Below are 20109 nucleotides of genomic sequence, written 5' to 3'. Positions count from 1 at the left end.
CAGAAAAAAGGTTCCCCACCCCTGCTTTAAAGTAAAAATAAATGTATTCTTAGCAAAGCGCATGCAACACGATAAAAAAGAAATAGTGGAACAATATGTGTAAAAATTTTGCACAGACCCGTGGCACTGAAAAGATGGAATGCTGGATTCTCAACAGCCCCACAACATCAGGTATAGTAAATTAAATGCCTCCTAGGACCATTTTCAGTTCCTACCCATCCTGCTGACTTTTGCTTATAGCAGCATGCACATTCCTATGGAAGTGCTTACAAGGAGGAGATCAGGAAAGCCAAGATCAGGCAGGTGCATGTTAAGGTGCGTACACACTACACGATATGCTCCCTGAGCGATATCATGTAGTGTGTCCCCGGCAGGCTGTGCTCAATGTCGTTCAATGCCGGGCTCTCTTCCCCCATTCCCGAACATGCAGCAACCTGACGACATCGTCAGATTGTGCTGCATGTTCAGGCGATGGACAATGTCGGAAACGACCAGCGGGAGTGCGCATCGATGGTCGTTTCCGACATAAAAGTGCACGATTACTGAGTGATTGCACGATTACGATGTCGTAATCGTGCAGTCGCTCAGTAATATCGCCCAGTGTGTACCCAATAATAAAGTGTTATCCTGTGGGAAGGAAAGCAGAGGAAAAAAATTATTTTTCTTACATTTTTCAAAATTATAACAATGCATATGGCCATGTTCTATTATGGCTGACCACAGATGTAGATATTGGCTCAGAGATAGTGGTTGGTAACGTGTTGTTTAACGATAATAGTTTGAAAAAAATCGTTCACCTTGAGTCAAACGATGAACGATAATCGGTCATGCGCCTTCACGTTTGTAGTTCAGTCAGCCTTGTCAACTCAACGATTTTCATTAAGGGAATATGCAAAAATCGTTTGTAGCTCAAAAAAATCGATCATTGCACTTTAAAAAAATCTGACAGATAATCTGACAGAAAATCGTTGGTAACAAAATCGTTGTGTGTGTATGCAGCTTTAGTGGCCCTCGGGCTTCGTTTAATTTTTTTATGTGGCCCACACTGTGTAAAAGGTTGAAGACCCCTGGTCTAACATCTGTTGTCTATCTGGACCAGTGGTAGCCAACCTCTGTCCTCGAGAGCTACCAACAGTTCAAGTTTTCCAGACCACCTAGCTGGTGCAGAGGTGCAGTCATTACTCACTAACACATTTGAAAGGATGCACAGGTGTAGCTAATTAATACACTTGTGAGTCTGTGAGGAGACATGGAAAACATGCACTATTGGTAGCTCTTGAGTACCAGGATTGGCTACACCTGATCTAGACACTGTCAACCTTTTTACTGTCTATCTATTAATCCACACCCTTCACGTATCATGAGGACCAAACACATCCTAGGATTCCATCGTCTCAGGGATACCAAATGACGTGGGCTAGAAATAACAGAGTATGGTGTAATGGATATAAAACAGGTATTTCTCACACACACACACACACACACACACACACACAAAAGTACATCAGAGATAAAATAGTAGAGCTTATTTGAACATCGGCATGTTGTGGAAAAATCCAACCGCAGATTAGCCTCAACGCGTTTCATCCGTTTACACACTAAGGAACTTCATCAGGAGGATCATGAAATATACCTGAAAAAGCTCTTTGCCATTTACATATACACACACGCACGCGCGCGCAAAATGAGAAATGCAATTTCTGTTTGTTTTCCTTTTTCATTCTGCTCTGATGAAACTATTTTTTGCCATTTTCCAAGCTTGCCAATCATTATTTCTTGCTCCTATAAAGCGAGAATATTAGTTGTACAAGTGAACTGTGAACAGACATCGGTAAACTGTCTTTACCACCTAACACAATCAATTTCAACTACTTAACCAGTCTGTCATTTTAACAAAAAGCAGAGTGGGCAAGTTTCCATTAGTTCTCATGTTCAGTATATCATTGTGAGTTTCATTTAGATATGTCTCTGCTCTTGAACTTGCTGTTATAGTTCCCAATGTTATAAAAGAAAAGTCAGTTATTTTCCCCACCAAGGAACCATACGACATATATATATATATATATATATATATATATATAAATATAAAGAAACCAGACACTATAGCAGGAGTACGCAACATTTTAAGCTTCAGGTGCTAGACATTGACAATTAAAATGCCACCATATCTGTGTGAGACTGAGGCTGTAAACGGAACTTTGTATGCTGATTCAGAGACTGAGTGGCACACCGATATACAAGTATTGCTTATCACATTAATTAGCAGAGTCTCCTCCTGGTGCATCCTAGTCGCATCGCATAGCGTTGTATATCAATATATATGCAACAACCACGTTCTCGCACCCAAAATGCATGGGATTAGCCACGTACAACTGCTTCTCCCATGCAAGGTGTCAGATAATGCACCCAAAAACCAGGGCGGAGTGCGGTTAAGGCACCCAAAAGTCCTACTTTAAGCGGATTTCTGCCCGCACCTCAAGAAGCTGCGAGCAGAAATCCACAATAAGTAACGGGTGCCCTAAAACAATTGAATTCTCCCTAAGGGGTCTATTTACTAAACAGTGTTAAGAGACAGAGTGAAAAGTCACAAGAAAGTGATAAGGTGCCAGCCAATCAGCTCCCAACTGTCATCTCACAGGCTGTGTTTGAAAAATGACAGTTGGGAGCTGATTGGCTGGCACCTTATCACTTTCTTATCACTTTTCACTCTGTCTCCTAACACTGCTTAGTAAATAAACCCCTTAATGTCTTAAAACACACTGGCTTTCAGTGAATTTCCCACAGAATTGAAACTGCTATGTTAAATTAGGTCTGATAATGTATCCATCATGTTTTTATAGCACAGTTTAGGTTTTCTTGTATCATTTTTCTCTGGTTTTCTGTAACTCTTTTTATATAGTTAGAACATTTTTGTATGGATTTGTTTGTGGATTCTAATTTTTGGTGATACAGTAGCGTGATAATCTATTGTATATGTATTTTTTATTCATGTAAAAATTAATTCAGTATTAAGCTGGGTACACACTATGCAATATGTGTTGATAGAGCTGACGAATGACCTATCGCATAGTGCATCTCTCCGTGTGTATAGGGTTTATGTAGTAAGTGAATCTAATAAAAAATGTGAAGCTTAGGGCCATCTTTTATAAACTGCATTGGGTAAAGCTTGGTACACCCAGTGCGACCCAGCGATGCAATGTAACGGTACATCGCGCGACATACACACTGCAATATCTGGTGTATGATGGCAGGATGTATCGGATCATGCTAGGATAATGTAATGAACGACTAATAGGACGTACGCACTATATGATGTGTATGATCTAGATCAGGCCAGGCCAACCTGTGGCTCTCCAGCTGTTGAGAAACTACAAGTCCCAGCATGCCTTGCCACAGTTATGCTGTTAGGAAATACTAAAATAGTAGCAGGGAATGATGGGACTTGTAGTTTCACAACAGCTGGAGAGCCACAGGTTGGCTCAAGGTACATATTGTTCAATATTATTCTCTGTGCAATAAGGATTGCTTTATAAAAGCATACCTCCCAACATGACCCTCTCCAGGAGGGACACAATGCTCTGGTCCTGGGCTTCCCTGGTAAGAGGTGGGGCTGCAGCGCAGTTCAAAATTCAAATAGGGGAGTCACACCAACTGTCATTTCACACACTGCCAAACATCACTGGCTGGGACTCACTGGCAGTTGGTGTGACTCCCCTATTTGAGTTTTGGACTGTCCTGCAGCCCCACCTCTGGAGCCGCCACCAATCATAAATTACCAGGAAAGTCCAGGACCAGAGCATTGTGTCCCTCCTGGAGAGGGTCATGTTGGGAGGTATGTAAAAGTGGTTATGTACTGACATTGGGAAACTACTACTTGTGTCTGCTGCAGGATGCTTTGTGCTATGTAAAATAAATGTCAACAAAACACCTTAAAGGGGGCAGATACTTGATGTATTTTCCTTGATAGAATTGCTTGAGCAGTTTGTCATGCTTTTAGGCTATCTACCTTGTAGGATATTTTCCAGATGGGACACTTAAGCAATACAAATCCTTTTAATGGCAGATGCTGCAGCTAGCACTTTGTAAAGTACCACTAGCAGCTCAGAGCCAGCTAGTATGATTTTGTAGTATTACTACAGTTACTGTGATGTCATGTTCTTTCCCACTTGGACACACTGCTGACTAGTTGTCTGTATAATAGATGTTCAGCATGTTCACTTTTATTAAAATGAATGACACATTGCAATTGAAATGTACTACACGGCACATGTGACCACTTATGTATACTATTTTCTCTTAATGGAGTGTCCCATTGTCTATGCAGAAAAGCACCACTGGAGACCAATAAGAAATGCCCACCTAAATAATAACAATAATAATCAATATAATATGCAGCATAGGAGGGGGCTACCGTTGGGTTACAGCTTTTGCTCAACTAGCCACAGCTGGCTAAATGGTAGGAAAATATGTAAGCAGAAGCCTATTCATGTAGCCTATTTATTGTACATCGCAGCAGATCTTTACTTTAATGAAGAACTGCACAATGTGTACATGGACCAGTTAGCTTTTTATTGAGATGCCCACGCTTTTATTGGTGCAATGACGAGGCCGAGCAGAAATATGTTTTCTTTATTAAATGAGCAAATGGTACTTATGGAAATGTCTGTGATTCAACAAGGAATATACAACCACATAGCATGTCTATCTCATTGTTGTTGAATGTATGCAGTATAATAATACATAAGTGACGTCAGTATTCCTATGTAAATGCCCCCATACATCAGCGACGGATTGCCGCGATGTTGTGATCCTGCAATTCGGCATTGCAGGATCGCTGAAATCTAACATGTTTGATTTCACAGATCTGCCGATCACGATCAAAAAATGGCAGATCGGTGAAATTTAACATGTAGAATTTCACCAATCCTGCGACGGATCGCTGAACATCGATGGCCGCCAATCGGCATTTCCGACCAGCAGAACAGCGTTTCTGATCCGATCGCAGGATCGCGCAATCTCCCTTCAGATGTATGGGGGCCTTAAGAGCGTTATACATTTATGGAACATTTTGGTTGCTATTTATATCTCTCAGGTGGATGTGCCTGTACCTCTTCCAGTATTTGTAGCGGAAGCTGGGGCTGCAGACACTGCATTGACTTCATTGATGGAGTTCTGCAGTGTATAATGATAACCACAAGCTAGCTGCTGAATGTTTATCATTATACACTGCTGGACTTCCATCAATTGGAGGTACAATGTACGGTAGTGGTTACTCTCCCCACCATCTACTTTTTTATATAAAAAGTGGAATAAACATCCTTCAATTGCACTGTTGTAATAATGTTACTCGACCCAGTGGCATAAGTTCATCCCAGACGCCCGGAGGCAAGTTATAATTTGGTTCCCCCCCTAAAAAACACAGGAAAATATATATGGTGGATATCTATCTATCTATTACATATGCACAAAAACACGAATATAAAATAGCCTTAAGCGGGGTGAATATATTGTGGCCAATGGAGGAGGTGCCCCTTCAGTGCTGGCACACGGCGGCAGGCGCCTCCATTGTCTCCCATAGTTCTGCCCCTGACTCGACCAGGGCTTGTCACTGAAGTCATACACAATGAAAAAAAGGGACATGTTTACTGGTTCTGGTTTGTTGTATTGGGTATTGCCATTCTGCGAGTGTGGACATGAATCTAAACCCTGCACGACCTGTGGTATTTTATACTTTGTATTCACAGCAAGATCTTTTTTATATTTGCCGTCTTTCTGTACCCTCTTACATTTAACATGTTTTTTGTTTATTAGATAAGACATTCTATTGGTACCACAGTCAAATAAATAGCTTTTTATTTCAAGTGCATTACATTGGTTAAATAAAATAATATATACTTCACATGATTTTTCCCTTGGTTCCTGTAACTCAATTATTGAAACCTAGGTAGGTCTCAGAAATGCAGTTATAAGCTAATGTTCTCATGTACAGGGATACAAAGTTTGTGTATGTTATTTAAGGTACAGTGGAGATGTACAGCCTGGAAGTTAAGATGATATATTTGAATATTTTATTTTTTTTTATTTTTACACCTAACCCTATTTCTTATAAATAGTGTGTGGTAGGTCCTCTCTAAAGCGCTTTTTAATTTATGCAGCCGCTTCTAACACAAACCACCTTTCAACCAGCTGTTTAAAATTTAACTGCAAAAATCTCGCCGTGTCAGTCCCACGGCGCTCAAATTTAAATGTCCAATATTTCTTTGAATGATGTAAAAATTTTCACCATGATACAATGTTGCAATTGGATCTCACTAAATAAATATAGTTCAACAATGAGTGAATATATTAACTTTCTATAACCACTCATAATTCACAAGAAAAGAGAAGGACCATATTCTCTTAAAAAAACAAAATTTCCACTGACTTAGAATTTCTTCAAAAATGCTCTGAAATGTCTCCACATATCGGTCTCGAACTCCACATATACTGTATATCAAAGCCAAGATAAATGTGCATAAAAAAGTCTTTATTTAAAACAAAAGTTTCTAAAAAGTCCCAAACAAGAAATTCTTGTCAAACACATATGTAGGTAATCGGGTATATAGGTAGAGCTTACTGGACCTGTGGCAACCCCGGAGATGTTTTGCAGAGAAAACAGAAGATACCTTTAGCGATAGGAACTTTTTAGAAACTTTTGTTTTAAATAAAGACTTTTTTAAGAAATTATAAGTCACTGGAAATTTGTTTTTTTTTAAGAGAATATGGTCCTTCTCTTTTCTTGTGAGGTTATCCTTATAGAAAAAGAGTTAATATGGTCCCTCGTCATTGAACTATATTTGTTTGAGATATTGAGATCCAATTGTAACATGGTGAAAGTTTTTACAGCATTCAAAGAAATATTGGACATTTAAATTTGAGCGCTGCGGGACTGACACGGTGTGATTTATTTTTTTTTTAAGCTGACCCTGTTTCTTGTCTCCCCTATTGCCAGAATTAAGGCTTTGCTAAATTAGGGTTATTTGCTGATGTTGTCACTGTTGTGACATCACAAGATTTCTTGTAATTGGCGGGGAAGTCCACCTCTCTCTGTTGACTATACAGAAGCACTCGCTGTAAGACTTTCTTAGTCTACAATTGGGTCAGTCGCACTTTTCATGTGCCATGATGGTCTTGCAGCGGCAGTCGTAGTGTAGATTATTACACAGAGTGATTGACAGATGGTGACCATTTGAGGGAGGTAACGGGGTGTGGTGACTAAAATGCAGGCGTGTTGCGACGGTTTCAGGGGGTGTCGCAGCCAGCGACTGCGTCCTCGTACATTAGTTGCAAAAGACATTCTGAGCAACCATAGGGCTGCCCAGAGGTCCGATGGTGCAACCATTGTTCGTTTGTTGGTGTGCCACTGTACGCAAGCGGCAGATACCCCTGTACAAAAGACGCCGGCTTTGATACATCTCCCTACAGTCCTTTACAGGCAGTTCTTATTGATGTTTTATTTTTATGACTGATGACTAATCACGAAAAAATGGCTGCAACATAATTGAAATGCAGTAAGCAAATAACTAGCATTGTCACTGCAACATTGATGAGAAAATTGTTTGTAATGGTGATCTGCATTTCAAGTTGCAATGCAGAAAGCACTCTTGTTTACTCAGCAGGACACAGACAGGCAACAATTTCACTGCAGCTGTTGCCGAGTTACAGGTCCTATCACCTTCAAGCAGCCACTGAGGATTGTGGGAGTTGTATTTTGGCAGCAGCTGGAATGCTGAAGGTGGCCTACCCCTGCAGTAGAGTGATGCAGATGCTATCATCTGATCCTGATGTGGGTGACGCTGAGATTCTGTAAAGGAAATTCCATTTTCCTCAGTATGGATGCACTGTTGTTTTTGCACTCTAGTTCTGCTGTATTGCAATGTCACTCACAATCCCAGAGCCAGTGAAGAGAAGCCAGGGAGCAGCAACTGGCATCTTATTGGCTCCTGTGGGCTGGGAGGGATTGGAAGAAAGGGCTGCAGTTTTCCAGTTACACTGTATAAGCCATCTCTCTCTGCTTCATCATCTGATGGGAAAATCCCCTGGAAGGGCAAGGCATCTCTGAGCGTGCCAAAAAAGATAGGGACAATACAGTATTTGCTGCAGATTAGTGTAGTGCTAGAGATGCTGCTGCGTTTGATGGAGCTGTGGATGGACAGTGCAGAGAAATATCAAGTGCTGTGAAAGGTAAGAGGATTTGTTAGTGTCCCTGAATGTAATAAGAGTTTGCTGCAGTCTGCTGCATACAGAATATTGCTTACACGAGTCAGGATCAGTCTTAGTGCAAAGACCAGGGCAAGCAGCCAGATCTATGAACTATGAATAACAGATGGTTTCCTGACAATGTTCTGCTATGTTGTGTCCTGCACATTTATGGTACTTTGTGGGTTTAAGCGACATATGAAAACACCGTGATACTAGGTGGCTTATATATTACAGTATGATGAAATGATCTCATGACAATCATTTTTAGTTCCAGAATTGCAAAGGATGACGTATGTTTTTCTTTATAGATAATTAAAATAAAAATGTAGCTGCTCTATGCAGCGCCTGTAGGTCACAGGCTAGCAATTTTGTGTTGCTTTTTATTACATCACGTACAGTACTTTTAACTGTATCTATAAAACAGACTGGTGGGCTACAGGTTCTCTTATTATGGCATTTCTATATTTGATCTCATAGGTTGTAAGTGGATTAGCCATAGTAATAAACTTACTGCAATTATGCTATGTTCATGCAATATTAATGAGAACACACAGCCAGCAGAATAAATTAATGAGGACAGATTTTTTTTTTCTTGAAAACCCTGCTATTGCTTTTACCTGCAAACTTTTTTGCTTTCTTCCAGTCTTACCGTGCGATAAGGAAGGTTTATTTGAAATTGGCGTTTCTGTAGCAAAGGGCATATTTAAAAATAACTCCCAACATTACCCTTCCTGTAGTCTGACAAGGCAGTCTAGGCCTCAAGTGCGTAACTGACTTTGCAGGATACTTTGGAAATAAAATGTTGAAGGTAAGAAATTCAGGACAGAAAGAAGAGTAGCTTTTAGATTAGTGATATACTATATATTTTACATAGGTGTGTGTGTATATATCCCTTCAGAAGTGAACAGTTCAAGTGGAAACGTAACCACACACACACAATAAAATAAATATATATATATTTTTAAAATTGTATTTATATGTGTGTGTGTGTGTGTGTGTGTGTATGTATATATCTATATTAGTCCAGAAATATAAACCACACTAATTTTCCATCACAATACATATATTTGTGTGTGTGTGTGTGTGTGTATATATATATATATATATATATATATATATATATATATATATATATATATATATATATATAATGTATGTATGTGTGTGTGTGTATATATGTGTGTATGTGTGTGTGTGTGTGTATATATATATATATATATATATATATATATATGATTAATCTTCAGTTTATTATATTTATCACATTGGTAATTGTACCTGTGTTCTCTGGTTCACACTTACCGCTTTAAACAAAATCCTTTACTGCAGTTCCAAAGAGTCAATTTGTAATGGTGGGAGCAGTTGCCTGCAGAACCTCTGCAGTGAGCTTGCCTTAATTACTATGCCAACAATTTAGGAATAAAGGTATGCAGTACAAAAAGGTTCTTTATATTACAAACCACAGCTCAGACGAATATTGATTAACTAAACTGCAAACAATTAATGCAAATAATAATGATACAGTAAGTAGTTTATCATTAGTCTTGGACCAAAAGTCAGTCCATCACATATACCATTCATTATAAAAAAATTATTACATACACACCATGAGTTCGGTGATCAGATAAAAACAGAAAACTGAAAGCCGAGTTTATACAGGCCAAAGAGATTTTGTGTAAATAGCAAAACTTAATTCTCTTGAAAAAGAAAATCAATATGATTTTATCAGAATTACTCTATCTTTAAAGAAGACACGTGGAGTTGTACTATTTTCCTTATTGCTTTTCTTCAAGCTGCTATTCACTACAGTATTTGCAGGTGCTAAATGTCATTTAATTACCATAGCAACCACAGTCATATGACATTTGCAGTGAGCTGAAAGGTTTTGAAATATTCCTCTTCTCAACATGCAAGATCCTAGCCCCCACCTTCCTTCCATTGCATAACATGACCAATGAGGATCTTCATAACTGACTGGCTCAGACTGAGAGATCAGGTTACACTTTCCTCAGGGACGGCTATAAACCAAAGAGTTTTTAGCTGAAGAACAGAGCGATTTTTATACAGTTCACCAAAATCCAAGGTAGCTTTTAATATCTGTAATAAATAGCTGTAGAAGACACATTAGTCCTGATAATACAAATTTTTTCATGCTAAAGTCTGTAGGTTTAACAATAGAACTCACTATTTATAGAGAGATTATGTACAGAAGTGTGTGTGTGTGTGTTTGTTTTTATTTATATATAATGTCCAGTCTGGCCCGGTACTCCCTTTAGTCTCTACCAACTCATGGTGCCATACCAATAGTAATATACAGTCCCCAAATTAACAGAAGACACTGAATGAGACTCTGCATCAGGAAATAAAACTAGCCATACTATGCCTGTTTGTAGTGAGTCAACGTTTTGATGTATGAACCCCTCTATCAAGACATCCACAAAAGAGAAGTACAAAAGCATAACTTGCTGTACACCCATGCCAAATGGGTCTCGAGGTCCGATGATGTCATCAGGTGCGCCAACATCACAATGAACTGGGGACAATTATTTGTAAAAAAAAATTTATATGTATTGGCAGTTTTGCATCATTATGTGTATGTGTGGTTTCTCATTTTTGTTGATTGTTACTATGGTGATGGTGTTCACTGACTTTAGCCACACTAATCACCGGGACGTCGGCGCAGTGGCGCTCCTGATGACTTAATCGGACCTCAACGGCGTGGTGTACAGCAGTATGCTGGCCCCAGCACGATTTCGGTAGCCACTAGATTTAAAGCACCCATTAGTTTTAAGTCCAGGTTGTGCCTTAAAAGTAATTGCCACTTTAAATGTAACAGGTGCATTGACTAAATCGCGCTGGAACCAGCAAATTGGGGCCTAATACATTTGGGATTTATACTGTCTTTAATTTGTTTTGGGGGTTTTTGTGGGTATTCGTTAAAGTTTTCTATTTCTATATTAATTCCTTACTGGTAAATAGTCCTGGAATTATAATCTATTCATAAGTAAAGAAAATCATGAATAAGCCTCCACCCACTCTTGGTCCAAGTATTAAATTAAGCCAGAGGTTCCGAATCATGGTCCTCAGGGCTCCCCAACAGTTCAGGTTTTAGAGATATCCATTGTTGAGCACATGTGATTTAATTAGTACCTAAGTCAATTTGATTTAAGCACCGGTGCTCTACCATGGATATCTCTAAAACCTGAAGTGTTGGGGAGCCTTGAGGACCGCATTTGGGAACCTCTGAATTAAACTTTGTATTATACTGCATATAGTCACCATAAGCATGCTGTCTCAGAAATAAGAGTTATACCTAAAATCTAAAGCTGGTTTGGCTATGCTTTGTACGTTATTTTAGCTATAGTCAAGACATTAAATCTTAGATGTTTACTTATATTCATTATAGCTTGTGTATACAATGACCTAAAAGGCATATTAATATAGTGGATAATGATAGATCACTTGATCTTTTGTGCTAAAGTTTACTGTTCATTTAAATAAGCTTGCAATAATATGTTTTTCTGTTTTTAAAAAAAGGCATTTGTTAATTTTCAACCAAATTAGCTGGCATTGTCACCTGTTATAAATCAAACGATCCATTTGTGTGGCGTCATTTGCCAGCCAGCAATAGGAAATGGCCTCTTCCTTTTAAGATCTGGCTGTTGTGTCAGATCACTGAATAACTGGGTCTGTGCAATTTAACACTTCTTTTGTCTGTTAAACTTGCCCCCAGGTCTTGTTAGATACTGAGCCCTAAAAAACAGGTCTGCTTGTGTTTTGAACATCATGAGATTAGGAAATGGGCTACAAGGTTGAAAGTGATATATTTTTGTTTTGGTCACTGACAAATCGCTCAGAAGTATGACTAAATACAATAAAAAAAACATTTTCAAAGAAATTATGGGAAAACTGTTCATGAGTAAAGTTAAATCTGCAGAATATTCCATAGATTTCAACAGCTAAGAAGGCTGGCACACATGATAGTTTAACATTGGGTTCTAAAAAAGTAAAGCATCGGTGATATCTATCTTTTTGACTGGTACTGCCATCATGCCTCACAGCAAGTAAACATCCATTTATTTCTACTAGTTCAGTTTGCTTATTTGTACCACCACATGTCTCGCTAAATTACAACTAAACTTTTATGTTTCAAGAATATGGAAAGAAAAAAGTTTTAGGCCCCAAGTATATTTGTGTCATTCATAATAGTGATTTCTTATTCCATGACAAAGTGCTTGGCAGAACATATTGTCCATGTATGTCCTTTGTTAGCTTACAAGAGTTGGAGGGGAGTTCGTTTTCATGTATTGCATCTGGGCTACAAGAATTATTAAGGAAGAGGAGGCTGGCTGGGATTGGTATTATGATTTTATTACATGAATCATGCTGTGTAGACAGTTTAAGTTTAGTTGCACATTTATTTTCCCATATTGAGTAGTTACCCCAATGCTTGTTAATGTCATTACATATTTAACTCATATTTACAATGAGATATAAAAACCAATATACAGGGGATAGGTATGAAATACCGCCCGACGCATGTTCGAATCCTGACGCTGGAAGACCGGCAGTGAAGATCCCGACAGGTAAGTATTTTCTATATTCACTAACCTAGCTCCCCCCCTAACCCTCCCTTAGGGGTGCCTAACCCTAACCTCCCCACCAAGTGCCTAAACCTTCCCTGCAGTCTAAACTTAAGTCTACCGGAGGGGTGCCTAACCCTAACCTCCCCTCGGGGGTGCCTAACCCTCCCAGGGGGGTGCCTAACCCTGAGTCTCCCCGGGAACCCCTAACCTAACCCTCTCCCAAAGTGGCTGTCCGCGCCTGCCGCCCGGCGTACCTTCGATCGGTATGCCTGGCGTTGGGCTCCTGGCGTATGTATGATGACAAGCGTCTGGATGTCGATGCCTGTCATTAGACAGCTTCCTGACTGCATCCTATATACAGTATCTAGTGTGTTCTGGTTACAAGCAGAGTAGAGTCTAAAGGTGCGTACACACACAACGATGTAAGTAATGAACGATTTTTGTTCAGTTTTTCCCTTGAAAAAGTGAACGAAAATCGTGTTACAAAGTAGTTTGTTTTACTTTACATCATAAACGATTTTCTGTGTTGAAGGGAAAATGTTGCAACTTCTATTGAAAATCGTTCAGTTGGCCAGTCTGACGGAACTACAATCTACAAACGTGAACGCGCATGAACGATAATCGTTTATCATCTTACAGTGAACGATTTTTTGAACGATAACGACTTCGTTATAGTTAAATCGTTCAAAAAATCGTTGTGTGTGTACGCACCTTTAGGGGTAGATTCACTTTGCCGCTAATTAAATTCTGCCCTAAGTAAAAAGTGGTCACAAATGCAGCAATGGGGCCTTAGTAATTTACACAAGGGGGAGCAGACAAAAGCTTCTGTGGTGCACAAACACATGCAAAGAGCTCCAACTTAGCTCCACGTATTTATTAATGGAGTCATCTTGTACCAGTCTCTGAAACCGCAGAAATGATATCTTCCATGATGCAAGAAATCTCATTTCTTATATTATTTGTAATATTTGTTACAAAGATTTTGCTATATTATTTGTCAAATACACATTTCGCCACTTATGCAGGAATCATGATGATGATGAGAAGATGCATGGTTTCAGTCTAGCTGATTGAGATTTGGTCATGTTTTTCATTGGTAGTCAAGTAGCATTTTAATTAAATGTAAGGGATGCATTCTCCACTAATGTACCTTCTCTTTAATGGAAATGTCATTGGATAATCCTTTCATGCTACTTTAATCCCCTCACCCCCTTCTGTTATTTAATGTTTCTTGCAATAATTAAGAACTGTTATAGATGATGCCCTTTGGACTGAAGTGAATGATTAAATATTTACTGTAAAGCACTGCATGATATGATGGTGCAATATAAATAATACGTAATATATAACATATGGATTCCTAATTTGTTCACTTACAGATCACGTCAAGCACACTGCTCCTTGTAAGTCAGGGCTAGATCAGATGAGAACACCTTTTCTGAGATAGACAATTCACAATTTAGCAGGTTTCAAGTGTTCAGTTCTGAATTTATAGAAATACATTTATTTCTAATCATTCAAATGAACACACACATCTTAGCCACTGGCAAAAAGCAGGCTATAAAAAGCCATAAAAGTGATTAAACTTTGTAAGGTAACTGATTCGATTTCAGATTTAAGAAAATATATTTAGTAAATATATAAAATTTTTATACAATTACTTTTTAAAATAACCTACCTTTTGTGTTAAATTGATTGTAGCTGAATCATCAACTTATTTTCATTAATAAAACACAATATTTTGGTAACAACTACAGTGCTGTAAGGTCTATGCACAAACAATCTTGTGCATACAGACTTACCATTCATCCGCCTGATATGTCGGCCCAACAGCCTCCATTTGAATATGCCCGCCCACTTGTGATGTCATATTCAGTGGATTCTGCTCCTGGTGTATCATTTGGTCGTTCGATCGTGTGTACACACCAAGTAATGTGAATGATATATCGGCACGATATATATATCGCATCTGCCATGCAGCACGGCAGATGCGATATATCTGTGAATTACATCGTTCACAGATATACCGTGTGTACACACTGACTGAAGGTCGGGACACTATATCATCTGTTCATTGTAAGAACAATATATTGGCCAATGTGTGCCCAGCATTACGGAATGGTTAGGTTTTCATTGTTTGCTGACTGATCGGTATGACACATCTCCATAGACTGTAACCTGTTAGATAGAAATATCACACATAAAATCTATAAATATAATCAAAAGTACATATTTGTTTCTAATGTCATTTTAAAAACTGGTATCAAACTAAGTTTTATACACTATAGTATGTTAATTGTGTATGGGTGATGATTTGTTTAAGATGCAAGTAGTTCCAATAATACAGACTCATTGTGTTGCACTATCTGAAGCCATTTTCAGCAGATGTTCTGAAGGTGGGTACACACTAGACGATATGTCGTCCGATTCCATGGATCAGAGCTTCATATCGGGTACATCGTCTAGTGTGTATCAATTGATATGTGCGCTCCCTACTGCAAGGCTGACGGAGATGTCACTAGCGTTGTGCAGCATGACACGTCAACCCCCCCCCCCCCCCCCCCTTCCCCATCAGACCCGGGATTGGCAAGTGTGTATGCACTTGCAACATGCCGGGTCTCGTCGCCGCCCATATCGCGCTGGGTACACATCGGCTGATGTGTACCCAGGTTAATATCACAGTGTCTGTGTCTTGATCGGACATGTTATTAAATACAGCCAGAAAATGACGACTAGGGACCTTATTGGTCTGTCTGTTCTATTATCTATTGCCTAAATAGACTTACAGCCAAATAGGCCTCTAATCCTGGTAATCTTACTCTGCTTTTTTTGTTGTTTGTTTTTAAACTAGAGCAGCTATCAGTGATATTAGCAGTCTGTGTCAGTATGTGGAGTATGTTCCCTCAGTGGAACCTCAACTAAAGCCTCTTCATTAACCTCACAATTTTACTTTATAAGTAAAGGAGAGGATTTTTTATATGCCAGTATTTGTTTAAAAGTAAGTATTTGTTTTCACACGTAAGTCATTATTAGTTAGACTGTCCTCCATAAACTTTTGCAGGTTAAAGGGGCCTATCCATTTAACAACATGAAAGTCTGAACGTCCAGCGTTCAGACTTGTATGTCGTTCAGGTGCGGGCACCGCACTGAAAGACGTTCACAGAACATCTTTAGTGCAGGAGCCCAACTTCTCTATCTATTAACATGCCGAACCTGATGACCGTCGTCAGGTTGACAGGAATGTTCGATAGTCGGGGTCGGCAAGGACCCAGCGTGCACGCGCATCGCTGGTCCTTGCCGGCTATCCCCTTGCAGACTTTCTGCACGTTCCGACCAAAACCTCCTGGTTTTGGTTTCATCGTGTAGAAAGTCGGCAAATGAATAGGCCCCTTAAGTGGGTACTGTATGTGAAAAGCAGGTGTGGATCTACTATGATAGGACCTATTTCAGGGAGAGAGGGTACAGTATATTTCAGGGCTATTTCAGGGCTATTCAACTAAAATTTTGAGTAGGCTCCTCTAAAAAGTTTGGGAGATTTGGGGGGGGCGAACATTTATGTTTGAATATAAGCACACAAGTAAACTTTCAAATGTATTGTATTTTTACACATTTAAATTGAATGAAATATTCAATAAACAGAATAGAAATAAATAAAATGAATTAGTTACTTACAAGTTATATGAACAGTAGGCAGAGTACAATCCCCTCTTAATGTGACAAAAATAAAATTTCCACATCTGGCCCAGGGGCCGCCAGTTGCATAACCCTGGTTTACATGGAACCCTGGTCTGCACAGTTGCTAGGTGTATGCTGACAGTAGAAGGTGGATACAGTCAAGACAGTCAACTCAAAAATCAGAATACAATCCAGATTGCTCCTAGTACTTGTAGAACTGTTATAAAATAGAATAATATGGTATAGGATCAGGGTCACAAGCAATCACGTGTAGTCAAACATGCTAGGTCAGTACCAGTAATTCAGTAGAATAATCGACCGATTACAAAGATGTTGCTCGTGCACTGGTTAAAGGGGCATAAACATAACAAGGGGCCTGATTTAAAAATGTTTTAATATGACAACTAATTTCAGGTCCGCTTTTACTTGTACTATCACAACTTTTAGTTTTTATTTACATTTTCATTTATATAGTTTTATCTACACATTATTGTGCTTCCTATATAAATTGCTCATATATTGAAGTACAAAGTCTCCCAATAGTGACCGATTAGACCCCCTCCTCCAAATGGTGTACTTTTGACAGTTTTGAGTGGTAAAAAAAAGATTTCACAGATTCACACTAAGGGCTGTATTCAGTTAGAAGCAAAAAGCCGTTTTCTGCAATAAAAATATCGCCGATTGCGTCTTTTCGCTAGGTCGGAACTTATCTCCGTATTCAATTCCAGCCGGTTTTCACCTACGCGGAAAGTCAATATAATGTCATAAGCAAAAAATATTTGCCTCTGAATTACAGGAGAAAAGAAGTGCAGCATTTTTATTTTGGGATGCAAAGGTGGGGAAACCTCTCAGCACCCTTGGGACAGCCCCCAAAGGACAACTGTCAGGAAATCCCAGGGAAAAACTTAACACCCCAAAAAAGTACTTTCATTTTCGGGGTGAAAAGCACAAAGTGGGGGGACAAGTATAAAAACTAGCGAAATAGACTTCTTGGGGGTCTGTGAGGATGCACCAAGTGTTTGTATGATTGCAGGTGCATGTAACAGGTGCGTTGTTCATGTTTTTTAAAACTTCACTTTAGAGACTTTAAAATATGCTAGCACCCATTTTCATGTACCCCAAATTAGACAGGTATACTTACTTTCACCAAAAAAACCCCAGCTTAATGCCATTCTTCACCACTTGTGCAAAGACGATAATGAGAAGCTATTGAATCAACTTAAGTACCCCAAATAGCTTTATTAAGGCTATTCGGTCACATCTACATTGTCCCCAATGTTAGTGCATCTTTTTTGGGGGGTCAGGTTGTTTTCCCCAATTCTGACAGCACTTTCCACCTGTTCTGAATTCGCCGATTGCCGTTTACACGTGTTTTGCAATTGAATATGGCAAATAGCGGGGATGCGCACGATAAGTTTCCGCGACCAAAAGACACGATGTCTGCGAAAAGTCGGGAAGGCGAAACTTTTCCGCGGGTGAGAAACTAATTGAATACCTCCCTAAATTGGAATGGATCCATACAGTATGTGTGCAGTTTGAACTTTTTGACAATATACATTCATGTAAAACAAAATATTGGTTTTGCAGTCATATGCAGCATCCAGCCCATTGTTGCAGATATATCACCTGCTGCTTGGAACACCTCGAGCTGCCAATGTCTAGTAAACTTCACTGGTCATAGGGGGAATTCAATTGTTTTTTTGCCACAGCTCCTGTAAAAAAGTGACTAAAGCTATTCAATGGTTTGTGCCGCTGGGCGCAAGTGGTGCGGGCAGCCATTATCTCTGCTCACTCCCTCAGGTGGTGAGTAGAAATCTGCCCAAAGTTGGATTTTTGGGTACTCAAACTACCGTTTTAGCAGCATGTCCAGTAGTTTGCATTGCTTTAGCAGCTTTACTCAGCTAATCCTGGTGCTTTTAGACGCGACATCCGCAAAAAGTAATGGACACTTGTGCCCAGCAGCACACACGATTGAATAGCTCCGGTCACTTTAGATGAGTGATGCAGCCACAAAAAACTATTTAATTCCGCCCACAAGGAACAAAAATCAGCTTCTCCAGCAATCAATGTTGTTTAGCCTCTTAAAACATAATCAGGATGTTACAAATCACAAAGAATGATTTTTGCATTTCTCTACAAATGTATGAATCCCAAAGAGTGTTTTTAGAAAAAAGATTTTGCTGTAGGAAAACATAGCATTATTACTGTAGGTGTGTTTTGGTATGGTGTCTGTTCAGATATCTGTTTTATGTGCAGGTGACAGGTCTGATTTGAGCTGGTTGTTCCCAGTATTACAATGTCACAAGAACATTTTAACTGTAAGTACAGTATTTCCACTGTGCAGAAAGATAAAATGTAAATTGATGGTTGAAATATATTCTTACTAGGGCATACATTTTCTAGGAAACAACAGTACAAGATTATATGCCAGTTGTTGTAATATATTTGCCTCAATTTTTCGTGTCTGTGATGCTAGCAATTGGCCATTGATAATTAAGGACAACAAGGATGTAAAAACACAAGAGGCAGATTAAGGATAGGCTGTGCTTCCCCAGAACATGTTCTCATGGCTTAGAGAGGAGATGAAGTCTCTATACAGAATTATACATCTTGGAAAACTTCTGCTCATCTTTTCAGCCACACATATCTGAGACTTGTGGTCTCTAGTGGTTCAAGAGGCTATTCCAGGGATGTTCACATGTAAGGATGGTCAGGCAAACACCTAGACCCCATTGTGCTGCACACTGATGCTGGCTGCTAACCTTTTCATGTGGGTGGTGGTCGTGGCATCTTCTGGGACTGACAGAGTTGCATTTGGTAGCTATGACAAACTCCCAGTATAATGAGACGGAGCAACAGCAAATTCACACATAAGGACCTGCAGACTAGTTCTCCTTCAAATCAGCAGCTTGGGCTCTGTGTGAAGATGCATTGAGGTCATTAAAAACCCTGGATGAATGACATCATGTTATTTTTGGTGCCCAAGGCAACTACTTGGGCAGCCTGAGGAGGTATAGTAAGTTAGCTACTGAATGCCCTTTTAGATGTATCAATATTTTGGTCTGCAAGTATAACATTACTGACAAACAGTTTCTGTGCTCACACATAATAGGTACAAAATATGCGTCTAGCAACTTTGCAGAGTTATATATGCATGTAGTTAAGCTAATATATATCTTGGGATGTGGCTTACTCAAATTACCAATGTGCAAATGCAGTTGGGCAGACACACATCTATGTACGCTTTAAAAGCCATACAACTCAGTCAGCCTCTTAAAATTGTGTTGCAGTAGACTCCAGGAGTATTAGGGGGCAGCAAGCTTACCCAATTTCTGATGGTGATGGGAATGCCTAGGTTAGTTACTAACTAGATCACCGTTGCACTGGAGTATTGCAGCCATTGACTAATCCCTGCCTTTGAGAAGGGGAACGGGTAATGATTACTTGGGGGTCTATTTACTAAGCCTTGGATGGAGATATAGTTGACGGAGATAAAGTACCAGCCAATCAGCTTCTAGCTGTCATTTTTCAAACACAGCCTGTGACATGGCAGTTAGGAGCTGATTGGCTGGTACTTTTTCTCTGTTCACTTTATCTCCATCCAAGG

General features: G+C 39.4%; 1 protein-coding gene across 13 annotated transcripts in view; it reads left to right on the top strand.

Annotated features, from left to right (window-relative positions):
- MBNL2 (muscleblind like splicing regulator 2) overlaps positions 1-20109 on the top strand; it is a 154232-nt gene that overhangs the window by 61728 nt on the left and 72395 nt on the right. The window contains exon 1 of one of the 13 annotated variants that reach the window (XM_088458849.1): positions 8014-8223. The exons of 11 other annotated variants lie outside the window; for them this stretch is intronic. The gene's annotated coding sequence lies outside the window, so the exon portion shown is untranslated. Of the gene's footprint in view, positions 1-8013; positions 8224-18801; positions 18821-20109 lie in introns of those variants that run through there. One more of the 13 variants, XM_088458867.1, reaches the window with a different exon arrangement.

The sequence above is a fragment of the Taudactylus pleione genome, unplaced genomic scaffold, assembly GCF_031769625.1.
Source record: "Taudactylus pleione unplaced genomic scaffold, aTauple2 ptg000041l, whole genome shotgun sequence".
Taxonomy (NCBI): domain Eukaryota; kingdom Metazoa; phylum Chordata; class Amphibia; order Anura; family Myobatrachidae; genus Taudactylus; species Taudactylus pleione.
This window is presented reverse-complemented; position numbering and strand designations above follow the sequence as displayed.